Below are 16,278 nucleotides of genomic sequence, written 5' to 3'. Positions count from 1 at the left end.
AAGCCAATTAGTAAAATTTAAATCCTGCTCAGAGCTGCTTCATAGTGGATTCCAACATCTCCTCCCTTTTGTTTTTGTAATAACAGCTGGATCAGGGTGAGGCATGGTTGAATGTTGTCTAGGAGTTGACCCGCCTTGGCTTCTCTTTGACAGACTATGAATAGAATAAGGAGAAATACACAGATTACTCCAAGTATACCAACACAAAGACAGAAGTGTGCCTTTAAATAGCTGAAATTGATTTAATTGATCTAAACCATCAGAAAATTTGTCCCAATCTTGAATTTGTTTGTAAATTTTGGGGTTGTTGGGACAGTTGATAGCATCTCCTTCTGGAGTGTATCAATATCCATAGTAACATTTTGATGGATAGTTCTTTGTACATGTTTCTTTAGGTCCTCCTAAGAATGTATAGATTTATTATAAGACAAGGGAATTATGCAGAAATAAGTGGCCTTGTAATGGCATTTTAATCTTGTAATATTTGTAAACTCTCTATTTGATCTCCCATCCATAACACAGAAGTTTCCAGTGTGCTAAGCTGTGTCTGTAATTTGGCATCTATGTTACTTTGTGTTTTCCATGCTTTGTCAGCAATTTTTGCCCAATAATCTACAATATGTGCTATCTATAGAATGTGTAATGACCACTGAAAAAACCGCCACACTGGAAATCAGGAGAACTAGAGAGACGATTCCTGCAATAATTAAACCAAGCATTCTTTTTGTCCTGTGTGTCAGACATTTTACTAGGATATGTAGCAAATGTGATGCTGGAGAGTAGGGCCATGTTTCGGTGAGATTTACAGGGATCCAAACTCCTGGCATGTGACCCATTATCAGTAATGTCTGTCCATAAACAGCTCCTGGCCTTCCACAGTGGCTCAAGGTACAATTTGAGCACTTGAAAGAATTTACATTCCAAGATACAGTACCATATAAAAATACATAAAGTTTATAAGTGCAAATAGATGGTTGGACAGTCTTAGATGTTTTAATTTATAAGTTTCTCTATTGTATGATTTAAATCCCCTACCAGTCCGTATGCTCCTTTTTATAAAAGGTAGAGTCAACTTCCAGAAAGACTGTTGTGTGGGTTCTCCTTGTGTACCATAGATTAAGTGAGGCATGGGGGTACTAAGTCTTAAACCAGTCCAATTTACATGTTGCACAGGTAGAGATTATTTAGTAACATTGTCTGAATATGTCCAATTTAGTCCCTGCCATGGGTCTGTATTTTTTATCCTTCCAACAAGTTCTCCCCATGGGTTCCAATCAATAAACTCATATTGTCCTATTTTTCCTTTAATATCTGTCTTGGTCCGACAAGCAGCCCAAGGCCAAACAGCCTCTTCATGAATCTGTAAGGGACTAATTACAGAGCAGATAGGTAACTTAGGCTCCCATAAATCTCCTGGGATAGATGTAGAATCCAGGGTGATAACTACCAGTTGCTGTATGGTGTATCCCACCCATAGTTGTGGGTGAGCAACATGGCAGTGGTTTGATTGAACCATAGCATCTTCAACACACAGGGAGGAATGAGATTGTCTAGCTGTATCAAATGGTATAATAAAAGCAATTAGCAAATCAGCCTGTTGATTGACATATGTTAAAAATCCAGGCAAATTAGAATGAGATCTTATGTGACCAATATAAAAGGGTGATGTTTGATTAGGAATCACCTGTTTTAATCTAAGAAACAAGTTAAATAAAGGTGGGTCTAAGCTCGACCATAGGGTGGTGCTCTCAAGCTGATGAGTAAGGTAAGCTGTATATGCTGAGTCACTGATTATATTAATAGGTTTACAGTTAAATTGTTGTGTGACAAATAAAATAGCAGTGATCTCAGATCTTTGTGCAGAAAGTCCTAGAGCTTTTAATCACCTGGTGATAGTCTTTACTCCAGATTGCAACCTTGGCCTTGGAGGAGCCATCAGTGAAAAAAAACTGTTGCATCAGAAATAGGTTCAAATTTAGTAATCTTTGGAATAATACATGAGTTCTTGAGAAAAAACTGAAAGATAAGATTGATAGGATTATTTCCAAAAGATGAAAAATATTTCCAAAAGATGAGAAGTATAAAATAAAAAGCAGCCTTTATTCTGAGAACACAGAGAGAGATGACCGGCAGCCCCCACCACTGGCGACCAGTGATCTCTCTGGCGGACACATGGCGTGGGGGTATGTAAGTAGCCTCGGTTTGGGGCGGCATTAGGGATGTACAGGTAGCCCATTGGTCCTAGGTAAATTCCCAGGGGTGGGAAGATGGCGTCACAGGTAAATTCCTAGAGGCGGGGTGGAGGTGGGGGAATAGGGGCTTCCTGCTTCCGGTTGAGGCTTTCCTGGCTACAGTGTCCTGTCTGGGCCAAAACCCTTTCAAGGATCACTGGGAAAATGATTATCAATTAGTTCTATGAAATCTGCAAAGGCTACTTGCCAATATAAACTTGTTGTAACAGGATCAAATATTGATTTAAATCAATAGGCAATAAAATCATAGCAGGATCAATCCCAAAAAGTTGTTTAGATCTTATTCTTTCCATGGTCACAACCTTGGCAATTTGTTCTAAGTATAACTGTAAGATTTTGACTAACTGATTAGATAGATAAATCCACTCAATAGGGAAAATCTGTTTATCATAATATTGTCCTACAAGACCTGTAGGAGAATGAGGAATGTTTAGAATATAAAGAACAAGGCAATAATTTGTATTTATTCTAAAATTTTGACACTGTTGTAATGCCTTTTCAACCACAGCTAGCTCTTCTTGTACTTTAGTAGACAAATTAAGAGGGGAACCAATAGCCAGATCTCCCTGTAAGGTACCATACAAATGTTTCAATTGATAAGTAGCAATACCCAACTTTGATCTTATCCAATTTATATCACCTGATAATTTTTGGAAGTCATTAAGACCTTTTCAATGGTCTCAGCCAATCTGTAATTTTTATGGCTTTACCTCTCTGTCAGTTACAAGTATTCCCAGGTAGTAGTAATGGCTGAATAACTGAACTTTGTCTGGAGCAATGCAGAGGGCAAAGGATATTAAATCTCATTTTGTTGCTGTAAATAAATCATATAACTTTTTTAATTGGAGCTGACAATAAGATGTCATCCATATAATGGACCACATATAAGGAAAGGTAAGTTTGTCTAACCTTTTGTAAGGCTTTCTGTACAAAAAGCTAACATAATGTTGGACTATTTTTCATTCCTTGAGGTAATATGACTCATTGGTAGCATTGCATTGGCTCTTTAAAGTTTAGGCTAGGCACAGAAGAAGTAAATGTGGCCTATCTGTAGGAAAAAGAAGGATGTTTAAAAAAAAAAAGCACCAGGCCAGTCTCTAGGAACTGCAGTTAGATTTGCAGTCCTGGCTGCAGCACCCCCATAAGAAGTAAGCAGGCATTTACAGCTCTTAAATCCTGTAACAACCTCCATATGCCTGACTTCTTTGGAATAACAAAGACAGGAGTATTCCAAAGGCTAACAGCTTTGTAAATGTCCTAGCTGCAATTGCTCTTCAACTAATTTATGTAATTGAGTTAGCTTCTCCTTTTTAAGGGGCCATTGATCTATCCAAACAGGCTCCTTAGTTTTCCATTGTAAAGGCAGAGCTGTTTGGGGGGGAGAAGAATCAATGGCCCTTGTCAAAAAACCTGCTGACATCCAATACCTTGCTTGTCATCTTTAGGTGTAATCTTAACAGGCTCTTTGATTCCTTGTAAGTTTTTTTCCTAGTCCTTTGCCTTTGTGATATCCCATTTTAATCATCATTTTCTTAATTTTAGGATTTGAATTTATTTGTTCAGTTTCCAAATTGGAACTTGTTTGTTCAGCTTTAAAATCAGAATCACTAGTCAGCACTAATTTCCACTTTTGTAACAAATCTCTTCCCCACAAGTTAAGTGGATAGGTGCCACATAAGGTAAAAAGAAACCTTTTTTTTTTTTGGTCTAGTCCCTCATAAGGCAAAGGTGAGGCACTCTGTAACACTTCTGAGGGGTTCCCCATCCAATAAGGAATGTAGGGGCCCTTTGTGTTGGCCACATGGCAGGCCATTGTTTTAATGCAATTACAGACACATCTGCACCAGTGTCTATTAGACCTTCAAAGTATTTCCCATTAATTTTTATAGAACAGGTAGCCCTGTTTTTAGTCACTTCCTGTGTAAAATAAATTTCTCTCTTTGTAGTCTTGCTCTGAGGGCTTCTTCCCTCTTGAGCTGTCTATACTTAACAAAAAAGGCTTCTCTATAGGTAACAAAATCAACTGTACCATGTGATCTCCCTATTCAAAAACCCAGAGATCCATAGCACATGCAAGAACTTGTATTTCATCCCTACAGGCACCGTCAGTCACACTAGGCACAATAGTTATTCCTTTTAAATTTAGATCAGCCTTTCCAAGTGCAAGACTAACTGTTCCTTCAGGTGGGGGACCCCAAATTCCTGTGAGAATTGGCTTAGGCTTGTCACCTCCAATAAGAGTGACTCTGTAAGCTATAAAAGGATCTGATCCCATGCTTTGGTTTGTTCCCATGGTGAGTGAGTTAATATCTCTCTGGGGAGCCACCTTTGATGTTGTTCTTCATTTTGCTGGAGAGTTTGGACTGGGTAAAGTTGACTGAGATTTTGACTCACAGGCCGTGCATCCTCTATTGTTTTGCTGGCCTGAGGAGAGGCCCTCATCTCGTTTTTTGTCAACCGTGTACTATCCTTATGGAATTTAGAATGATAATATTTTGCCTAGTGTCTCTTTGGCATCTTGGACAGAGTCCAAGCATGGAACCTGAGTCCTCCTTTTGGCCAGAGGCACTTTTCTCTTGATGTGATGCAGCTGCAGCATCTGTCCTTTCAGATCTACCAAGAATTCTGTAATTGTTTTTAGTATGTCCTGTTTATCCACAATTAAAACATTTTATATTATTCCTCTCTGCATTTGTAAGACCAGTCATAACCTGAGCCATAATAGTTGCCTTATAAGACTCAGTTCCTACGTCCTAACATGCTCAAATATATGTTGTTAAATCATTAGTCGACTTTACAGGATTTAAAACCTGTTTACAATCTTTAATTTTAAAGATAAAATGTCCATAGCTTCTGTGTTTGATACATGTCTGCAAATGACTTCTTGGAATTTTGTCACAAATTGAGTAAAGGGTTCCTGGAATCCTTGTAGAATATGTAAGAAGGACATCACTGGAGCCCTATCCTCAGAATAGTTGTCCATGCTTTGTTTTACTAATTCTACCAATCATGGAAATAGCTCTTCAGGGGATTGAATCTGTTCCTCAACTGGTGCATATATTCTGTCCCAGAAAACATTTCATTTATTGCTGGACATGGATTGTGACCAGTCCTGTTTTTATGAGCCTGCTCCAAAACAAGAGTTTTTAGCTTTACATCAAAACGAAGGAATTGAGCAGGAGACAGGCATGTTTGTGACAAATGTTTGATACCATAAGGTATCAATTGATATGTATCCAAAACATTTTGTAAGAGTCCCACAGTAAATGGACTTTGGACTCCACTGTTAACTACACTTTGTTTAAGATTTTTAAGCAGCTGTATTTCAAAAGGTGTATGACTAAAATACTCCTGATCATTAGCCTCTCTTTCAATTCTAACTGGGATGCAAGCAGGGAGGGTATTTATTTCTCCCCATGCTGCTGCCTCTTTTTGTATTAACGGTAAGTTTCTGGATGGAGCCATATGAGAGATTTTTTGTAAAGCTCTGGCTTCTGCTGAGATAATCCCTCTGAGGATTTTGGTGGCAGGCACCTCATCAGGGAGCTCTCTTCCCTTTGTGTCCAAATCAGAGACTATTGACAGTGAGCTCTTCAATGGACTTTAAACTGAAAGAACCAGATTCCAAGTTGAGAACATCTCAAGGGAAATGATTTGTCCTGCCCTGTGTGCCTTTTTAATATTTTTCCAACTCTTTCCCAAATATCAATTGCTCTAATGCCTGTTTGAGGAAACCATAGATTATATTTGGTTACCTCTTTTAACATTTTTGTTAAGTCTTTCTTTGGCAAATTAGCCCTGAGTCTTTAGGCAGGCTTAGGAGCAGTTGTAAATATCTTTGCTCCTCCGCGGAAACCTTCTGCCCCATGTTTTACACCCAGATAAAATGGCCTTTCACAGGGAGCAGATTCACCCTTTTTCTTCTCTCCAGATGTCCCTGGTGAAGTTTTTGTCCTGTGAAGGTCTCCTTCATATCCAAACCTTTCTGCTATAGGCAGACTTAGTCCTTCAGGCTAAAAATTCCTAGTCCAAATATTTTAAGTCCCTGTTCAAGTGCCAGTTATTGGGTCCTGGCCTAGATCCCCCGATCTCCCAAATGAGTGTACAGTGGAGGTTTAAATAAAAAAAAAAAAAAGATAAATTGAATGGTTTTAGGGCTCCAGGAGGGTCAAAACTCTTTAGTTCAGCTCAAAACTCCAAGGGCTAAAACAAAGACTTCTCTGGACCACCCACTTTATTAAGTCCAACAACAAGGAGTGGGGAAACTAAGGAAAGTACAGGCAATGATCAGGACTTGGGAGTCACTTCAAGGACGTCTCCAAGTAATGAATCAAGTCAGTTCAGTAAAACTGCTTTATCATGAAGACACAGTAGGAGTGACACTGTAGGAGTAATTTCTGTAGCTGCAGTCTCTATATTGTTAATTGGGGTTGAAGTCAAGTGTCCACAGCTGTGGCCTTATCTTGCCCTTTGAGGTATCTTTGGCCTCACAGGCCACTATAGGCCTCAGCCAGGACCAGTGATTCATAGAGGTTCACTTACTATGAATCAGCTCCTGTCACCAGGCGAGGGACCAAGGTCTAGGACAGATTCACAGATAAACATAGAAAGCCAATTAGTAAAATTTAAAACCTGCTCAGAGCCGCTTTGTAGGGGTCTCCAGCAGTAAATGTGTAAAGAGAGATTCATTATAAGGAATTGACCCACTGGCTGCAAAGAGAGGCAGATGTCAAGGTCTGCTGTGTAAGCTGGACTGAAAGATGATGGTTTGGTTGTGCTCCAAGCCAAGGCCCAGAACTGCAGAGTCTAAGACATAGTTGTTGGCCAGGAAGCTTGAGCCTCACAAAGAGCTGATGTTTCAGGGCAGTCTGAAGGCAGGGAGAATGCCATCAGCCAAGTCAGCAGTAAGGAGCTCTCACTCAAAGAATAGTCCAAGGGTCAGACTTTTTGTTCCATTCAGACCTTTCTGATAGAATGAGGCCCATCCACATAAGAGAGGGAATCAACTTTTCTATCACTGTAAATGGATGGTAATGTTATATAAACCACCCTCACAGAAGCACCCAGATCATGTGAAGCTGTCTGGACCCCTTGCGGCTCACTCTAGTTGATATGTAAAGCTAAGCTTTAGAAGTGATGCTAAGGAGTTATATTGTGTTTTTAGTTGTAATAAAGGCACTTTGCTTAGGCTAAGATTAGAAAAGAGACTTATTTTTTCAATATATGTGATGCATAAGTTTTATTTTTAAGTAGTAACAAGATATAAGCATTTATGGATTTTGCAGTTGAATTAATGTGTGTATATGAGTTTATTGTATTATTTTCTCTCATTTCTTCATATTTGAAAATTCTGCTATTAAAAAGTTAAATGAAGACCCAAAGGAGGAGTGGAAATTAGGGAAGAAAAAAAGAAAAGAGGAAGGGAGGGAGAGGGAAAGGAAGGGATGGGAAGAAAAGAAAGGAAAGAGAAAAGGAAAAAAGGAAGGAAGAAAGGAAGGGAGGGAGGGAGGAGTGACAAGACGGGGGGAAGTAGGGGAGAGAGACAGAAAAATGTTCACCAGCTGTACTTCACAAAGCCTCATGCATGTCATTTTCCATGCCAGCTGTTAGCCATAGAATCCACTAGACATAGTGAAATTCTATTTATGTACTCCTCTACTGGAAATTCAAAAATACTTTTAGCTTGAAAACCTTGTCAGAATAATATCTACTATTCTTTTAAATGTGGTAAGAGACATGGACACTGACTTCAACCATTTCTTTCTCTGACGTCAGGAATTCCTAAGCCTTTAAAAGAAGGAATAGTCTCTGGTTTACTTGAATAACATGAAAAGTAAGGAACATACAAATAACATATTTATAGCAATGGGTCTTCAGTGTCTAGTACGACAGAAGGAAAGACAAATAGAGTTAATAAAATATCTAAACTTCATGGAGAAAGATTGCCAAAGACAAGTTTAATGATAGGCATGCAAGAGAACATTTAGACATTGCAAAGGTCACTGGAAACCTCTAGAGCTGATTTAAGACTAGGTTTCCCACCCCCAACAGCTTGATCAGTCCAGGGTATTATATTCTTCTATCTTTGGCATTGAGGCAAAGAAACTGAAATACAGAAGGCTCAGAACTGTTCCCGAGTTTTCCCAAACCATAGGAATGTGGCAGAATGGCCCCTCACTTTTCATTTTACTTATAAATCCCAGTTATTATCAAACAAACAATGAGACAGTTAAATTAGGTTTTGCTATTTATGGGGATTTTATCACCTATGGTCTATGAAATGAAAATTACAATTTCCATTACAATGTGATTTGGTGATAAGGAAAGAAAAGGTTCATCAGTGCAGTTTTGCATGTTGAGGTCAGGGGATCACCCCGAAATCTCCTGCAGCCTGACATTCTATTCTCCTGGGGTGTACATGTCCCTGGTTTTGCAGTGCAAGGTAGCATCGGACCCTAAAGGTATTTGTGTAGGTCCCTGTAGACTGGGTTCATCCATTCCATTCAAATGTTTGGTATAAAACCATCAGCCACAGCATCCAGGTTCACGTAACCAGAACTATGATGACTGCTAGCCATCAGCCTGCGTGGGAGTGTCCTACGCTCCTAAGAAAGATGCTTCCTGGTAAAGCACTGAGCTCTCAAGGAAAGTCCCTCAGATAAAAGTCTAGAGAAGGTCACAGTAGTGACCTCATTAATCAGTGTGCAACCTGAGTGAGGCATTTCACACTAGGAGAGGGAACCCCTTTTACTGAAATAAAAATCTGACTTGCCACTGAACCCCCATTTGCAGGGTCTGTAGCCAACACAAGAGCTGGTGAGAGATGAAATATACATGATATTGAAAAGAGGTGTCTGCGTTTCCCAGCGTCAGCCCATCAACCCAGCATGTCACCCCAGATGTCCATTGGCTGTGCGTTAACTCAGTGGTATTCTGTAAGCGTGCATTCACATGCTTAATGTAGTCACTAAAATGTTGCCATTACATGTGTAGCTTTTCACTTAAATATTTAATTGGAAAAGAAACACATAGATGGGTTTCATATGTTTAAAACAAGTTGAGATCATCTGCCAATCCTGACACCTTCCCTATGCAAACATGACGTGTCTGTTAGGCATGTTTTGAAACACTCTGCATTTGACAGGGAATAACTGCCAAGCAAAACAATTTAGAAAATTAATTTGGGAGGTTGTTTTTATAACTGATTTGCTACTGATATATTATTTTTCATGAGCCTTTTGGTTTGAAAATAGGTATTCAACATCTTGCCAAGTCAGAAGATACAGGGCTTCTTTCCATCTCATTTCTTTTTATTCCTTAGTATTAAGTATTACAGGATTATGTAATTATCCCTTTTTATAGACAGTTGGACTGTTTTGTGTTTTTTGCTGCAACTCTAAACAAGGCTACAGTTAATATTCTCACACTATATTGCTTGCTATCAAAAACATATGGTGATAATTAGATTCTTTTTTGGCAATCGAAGGTGCTTCTCTTGCTTGTAAAGCAAATTTCACTCAGTCAGATGATTACTTCTTCGACCTGGGTATCAGGCATTGCCAGTGCTTTTCACACACAGGCTAGAGCACCAGCTTTTGGCTCCCAGACTGCCTCATTCATACAGATTAGATTTTATTTCAGTTCACTGCCATTCTATTTAAAATGCAGATGTCAATGGATTCCATAAGGAAAAGCTGAGGAAGGGAAAAGTAGGTTCCTTCCGTGTTGCTAAGTTCAGCAAGGTCTCTTTGGGCAAAAAGAACTGCACATAACCCTGTTGGGGAAGCCATATTGATAGTTTTCACAAGGACAAGTCCTGTTGCCAATGCCTCAAAGCTTGCAGAATAAGGAGTCTGCTTGCACCTGAAGTGTCTCTGCACTGTCAGTTTAAGCCTTCCAGGCATCCGTGCTCAGTCAGTTTAGAACCTGCGTGAGCTTCAGGGCTGGGGAAAGTGCAGAATACCTTTGGGCCTGCCTAACTCCACTCCTTTCTTGGGAAAGCAGATGATTCTGACTGCTGTTATGGACGGTGACTACTTCACATGACTGTCTCCAGCCACAGCAGGGGCACTGGCATGGCAGCCAGGAAGACCACATCATCTCCCAAGTCCCAAGCTGCCAGTTGTTCCCTGTGTGACCTCGGTGACTCTGTCAGTCTCCTTATCAAGATGTATGTAAAGAAGAAATTGTTTTGGATGATCTTTGAGTTCCATGATCAATCAAAATGATTTATAGTAGGATACCTTGCATTGGCGGGGCTCAAAAGAAAAACAAATCTCTTTATAACATTTAGTTGTACAAGTTGACTCCAGTTGTGGATTCTATGAGATACTCTCATGATTCTCTATATTATGTCATTTAGTTAAGTGGGCCCATATGTCCCATTTCATCAAGCTTGCACTCAAAATGAAGTCACATTCCATTTATTATTCAAGTTAAATGACTTGTACTTCTGTCCTGCTTAATGCAGGAAAAGCTTTATTTCATCCACCTGGCCTTTCAGCCCCTGCCAGCCCCCAGATCTAGGAATGGCCAGAGAAAAGTCCAGAGAGCTATTGCTTTCAGGAGACAAAAGTGGAAAATCTACCTAATCAGCTGCAGAACTCCACTGCTTTCTGAGTGCTGATGTTACAGCTACTACCGTCAATCACTGTGCTATGGGTACATGGCCACCCCAATGTGTACCTTGTCACAGGGGACCCTAATTAAAGTACACACAGTGACCTTCAGAGTAATGGCTATCTTGCCACTCCTGAGATCTCTCAGCTTCAACTTCTGGCATAATGCTTAGTCACTGAAGATGTGACGATCTGGGCCCCTACCACCGCTGATTTCCTTGGAAGTGTCTCTCTTGGTATAGGGTAGAAGAACCATCTCTGTCCCCATTGTTAAGCCACATGGCTACAGCCCTGCAGCCCTGACATCGGAGATCTATGACTGTGGGTCTCTCCATTTAGACCCCTGCGCATGCACACCCTGCTGCTTCCCCTGCTTCCCCTCTGCATACCTGCAGGGCTATGATGCCAAGTCTAGGAGTATTCCAAGTCTTAGTCGTATACTCTTCCCAGGACCACCTCCCTCCCCTCCCCCCAGCTTCATTCCATTTCCTGCTTCATTAAATCTACTACCACTGTAACAAACTAGGGTTTTCTCTTGAAGGCCAGGTACATAGTACAGTCCAAAAAATTAAGCTGTTTTTTTTCTCAGTGTGAGTGCCGATGTGGGACCCCAGAGCTCAGTGAAATAATGGCCACGGGGGTACAAGAAGATCTGCTTCTGCCATGCTGGCCACACATGCTGACTGCTGTGAAGACAGGAAGAAGCAGCTTCACAGAAGGCATGATTTTCACAATGGGTCAAAGTGGCGTAGAAGGAGGATCCCACGTAGGATGAACAGCATGGACTAATACGTGAGGTGCTCAGGCTGGCCAAGGTATAGGAGGCATCAGAGCTGAGCAAAGAGCGGGAGCTAGAAAGGCTCCCAAGGCCAGAACGTGGACCTTTATTGTAAACCTGAACTTGATGTTTCTGAAAAAGCTCACAGGACCCATTGAATGGGTGTAAGAAAAGAGTTGACCCAGCCGGGTTTGATCTCATGAAGATTTTGGCTACCAGAACATTTTCAGGGAATAGTTAATATTGAAGAACCAAGTTTTTGTATTTTAGGATTTATAGAATTCTTGCAACATGTCAGAATCTGTGACAAACCTTCACTAAGGCACCGTCACAATCAATTCTTTAAGGAATGTTTGCAGCTGCCCCTATTTTACAAGCAGGGAACCTGAAGATGAGAGAAAGGTCCACTAACTTGCCCAAGTTCCTATTCATAAGGTCTTGAGTTCAAACTCAGAAAGTTTGTTTCTACCACGCTGGTGTTAGCTTTCAGGGTGGTAATATTTAAACCTGGGTGTGGGCAGGAATCACCAGGGGAAACAAAAACAAACTGATATGCAAATTTCTCTGTTAAATTAGAATTCCTAGGACTTGGTCATCTATATATATTTGCAGTACCCCAAAGTGAGGCAGAGGATCACACAGCAGTAGTGGGATCGCTGGATCATAGGAGATGCTGGAGCCATAGGAGCACTTTCCTGTTTATTGAAGTGGGGCTCACAGAAGCCCAGATATAGAAGCAACTGGTCCATCAGAGGATGAGGGAATATGATGGAGATACACAATGGAATACTAGAAAGTCTTTAAAAAGAATGAAACTCAACATTCGCAACACAGATGGAACTAGAGAATGTTGTGTCAAGTGGAATTATTCAGGCACAGAGAAACACTACGTAATCTTCCCCATGTTCTTGGGAAAAGTTGGTCATTGAGAAGGAGAGTGCAGAGAGGTGGTTTCCAAGGTCAGGGTGGAGAAAGAGGGACACAAAGAGACATGGTAATCACATACAGAGTTTCAGTTAGATGGGGTGAATGGTTCCAGTGAGCTCTCTACAGCAGGGTGATCATGCTGAGTAATAATGTATGTTTTAAACTTTCTTAAAAAAGTTTTTAACACTCTTATACCATAAAAACATAAATTGATGTGAGGAACACACCAATTATTTCAAGTCTGCAGTGTCTAGACAGACCAAAGCATTACAGAATATCCAATAAGTATGACTATTTGTCAATTAAAAATAAACTTTAAAAACAGAAGGCAGTGTTGAGATCTACTGAACTCAGCCAACACTTTCCCTTAACCACAGTGAATAGCAATGATCTGTATCCAAAAACCACCACCCTAAATGCATAAAGGAACAGAATATGCTCAAGTAGAAAAGAAAATCACAGAGTGTGGAGCCATTCAGTGCTGCTTTCCGGTTTCACTCTCACAGAGAAAAGAAATGTGACCTTCATCTTTTTTAAGACTGGCAGGCAACACAGAGGCAAAAATCAAAGGTGTAGGTAAAAAGGAAAAGGTGACAGTGGCACATCCAGAGAGGAAGGAAGGGAACAGCTGAGAGGAGGGTTGTTGGAGTATTAAGGCACTGTCTGCTGATGAGCTGCAAGTGATATCAAAGCCGCATTTGCGGAATGTTTCCTTTTCAGTAATTGTACAAAGGCTCCCTGGCCATTACAAAGCACTTTTCTTCCTGGCATATTGAAGAATGCTTCCTCAACTAAATGCATCCCAGTAATATTCAGAGCTCAGCTCTGACATAATCATAAGTTGCCTTGTTATTACCGAGGCAGCGGGCCCCATTTAATAACATATTAAATGCATTATTCATTTATGTAACTCAGACCCAGGGACAGCTGCTGGGATGAAAATAGAACCATTCTGTAATGCAGAAAGCAGGTGTGTGCTTACTTGAGTAAATTAACTCTGTGTTTCTGCACAATTTTCTTCTAGATTTCAGGCACAGGTCTGGTAAGGCTAATGCAATGCCATTTTCACCCAAGAAATAAAATGGTTTCAGAATGGTTTTTAATGAGCATTTTAAAAAATCATTACCAGCCGTCTGTGTGGCAGAATCCCAAGGGAGTAGGTTTGTGTCTCAGCAGAGCTCCCTATTGCTGCAGGATGCATGAGAGCCCGAGGTGATGATTAGTTAGAACAGTGACAGACAGAAGGAACGCTCTGTGGCAGTGATGCTAGTGAAGATGTTGGGCTCATGCTTCTGTAGCTGGTCGCCAAGACTGAGTCCCAGGTGTGCGTGGATGCTGAGTGGTTTGCAACCATCTCCTGCCTTGGGTTTGCATAGTGCCTTGCCTCTGAAGTACACAGGCCATTTCAGATGGACAGGTAAACTCACCATGACACTGTCATTACTCTGGATGGTGGTGTGGGTCATTTTTTGTTACCCTGTGGGTACCAAAATGGTACCATTCTCCATTGTCTGCATTTATTTTCCTTCTTTCTCCCATCAGGTCTTATTTTTTCTTTTAATTAGCACACACTGATGAACACCAGTCCTTATTTGCTTTTAAGGAACATAAACACCTTGGAGGATTTTTTAATAGAACGATGTTCTGAATGCTCAGTATGAACATGACCAATCATGATGGGCAGTGACCTTAGTGGTAAAGCAGGTGGTTTTGGAGAGCACCTTCCTCCAAGGATTAGGTGTCAATACCTTCACTGCTGTGTGAAGGAGAGGACCAGCAGAGCTTGGTAGGTGAGTGGGACTCTGAGTGTAGCAGCCATCTGCTCTGTAAGTACCCAGCATTTAAACTGACACAGATGTGCCAGCATGGGGCTCCTGAGGCCCAGCTTTGCTAATGTGGACACAAGGAAGCCCTGTTAGAACTGAAGGTTCTCTTGGCCACACAGAGAGAAAACAGTGCGGAGCCAAGGATTCCTATGATGTAAATCTGGACAGGATCATCAGGCTTGTTCCATTTAAACAGGAAGTGCAGTGCAGCAGTAGAGAAAGTATCTTGTAGAGGCAAAGGCTCTAGGGTTCTCCCCACGTGACCTTGAGGAAATAAATACACACCCATTGGTCTCAGTTTCTCCATGTGAATATTGGAGGAAATAACAGTGGCTTTCTTATTAGGGCTGTTTTGAGGATAAATGAGATAATTCACATAAAGTATTTAGTACATGACTAGAAAATATTAAATATTCTCTAAATATGCCTTTTTACTGTTTTCTATCATAGTCAGGGAAATAGTCTTAGAGAAGGCAGGAAGTAAATTTTGCCTTGTAGTTTGGGTAAGCTTTAGGCAACTAATGGTGCATGCAGAAGGAGAGAGAAGCAGAAAGAGCAAAAGAAAAGTATTTTCAAAAGGATTAGAAAAAGATTCGACTGGAACACAATGAGCTTTGGGGGAGAAGGGATCAGAAAAGCAGAATGAAGTTGATTTGAGGAGGGCTTTCTGTGAAGGATTAGGAGATTTACACCTTATCCTGAGAGCATGTGAAAGCTGTGAAAAGGTTGTAAACAGGAAGGAAAGATGGTGATATTAAATAATGGTGACCAGTGAAATTTCACCGTCACATGCTAAGCAATGAGGCAGTTCTAAATCACGTGTGTCCCCGCACCTGCACCTCCCGTGGGAGGTGTGTGAAGTGTGAATGACTGACCATGTACCATCTGCCTCATTTGATTTTCTCAGAGCTGCACTCAGGTAGTTAATCATGACACTCAGGATCAGAGGAAAGAGCATTGTCGTGGATTGGAAAACTATCTGCAGACCAAATCCACTCCAGGGATGGAGCTGTAAACAAAGTTTTAGTGGAAGCTAGCTTTACTCAGACTGTCTATGTCTACTTTCCTGGTAGAGCTTCAGAGTTGAGTAGTTGAGAATACAAAGTCTACAAATTAAACTTTTAGCATCTAACTCTTCTGTAAAACATTTGCCAACCTCTGGTCTATGATAGTAAGACGTGAGCTTTGAGTGCCTCCAGTTTTACTGCTACCATTGTGTTACCCAAAAGATAAGAACTAGCTAGAAAATAATCAGTCTTGAAAACTGGAGATCAAAAATTGCCAACCCCAAGCAGCCTGTCCTTACCTTCCTGCGTTATAGAGTGGGCACCAAGAGGGGCAATAGGGATAGCAGGTCAGGCAAGCACAGGCTGAGAGGGCCAGCAGTTTCGATCTCTCATTTCTAAGATTATTTTCTAGTCAGATCTTATTTTTGGAGAAAGAGGGAATTAACTCTAGCTGATTGGATTTGGGAAATAAAATATATAAATACATAAAGTGGTTACTGCAGACCCGTAGGAAAAAAAAATGAATAGGTAACAGGGAACCTCGTAATTGTTAAATCTTGGTATCCTAGAGTCACAGATTGTAATTCTCTGTGAATCTGGTGAACTATATAAAATAGCGGTTGTCACAGTCCCTCCCCCACACTTAGTCCTACATTCAATAGTTTCAGCTACCCACAGTCAAGGCAGACTGAAAGGACTGAGTGGACAATTCTAGAAATAAAGTATCCGGAAGTTTCTGATTGTGTCCCGGAGTAATGAGCTGAGGTCTCTCCTGAGTTTGTATTGCAGTGCTCTCCCACTCACTTGATTTCCCCTCTTTACATAGACTTGTACCATTTCACATCATCACAAGGAGGGAGAGGTCAAGAA

The 16,278-nt window shown here is 40.8% G+C and overlaps 1 protein-coding gene across 6 annotated transcripts in view; it reads left to right on the top strand.

Moving 5' to 3' along the window:
- Positions 1-16,278, top strand: part of Sorcs1 (sortilin related VPS10 domain containing receptor 1) — a 496,139-nt gene that overhangs the window by 412,854 nt on the left and 67,007 nt on the right. The window lies entirely within an intron of this gene.

Source organism: Cavia porcellus, unplaced genomic scaffold (assembly GCF_034190915.1).
Source record: "Cavia porcellus strain 051 isolate PalLab524CR breed Dunkin Hartley unplaced genomic scaffold, mCavPor4.1 scaffold_2, whole genome shotgun sequence".
Lineage (NCBI taxonomy): Eukaryota > Metazoa > Chordata > Mammalia > Rodentia > Caviidae > Cavia > Cavia porcellus.
Note: the sequence above shows the minus strand (reverse complement) of the source record. Positions and strands in the feature narration are given on the sequence as shown.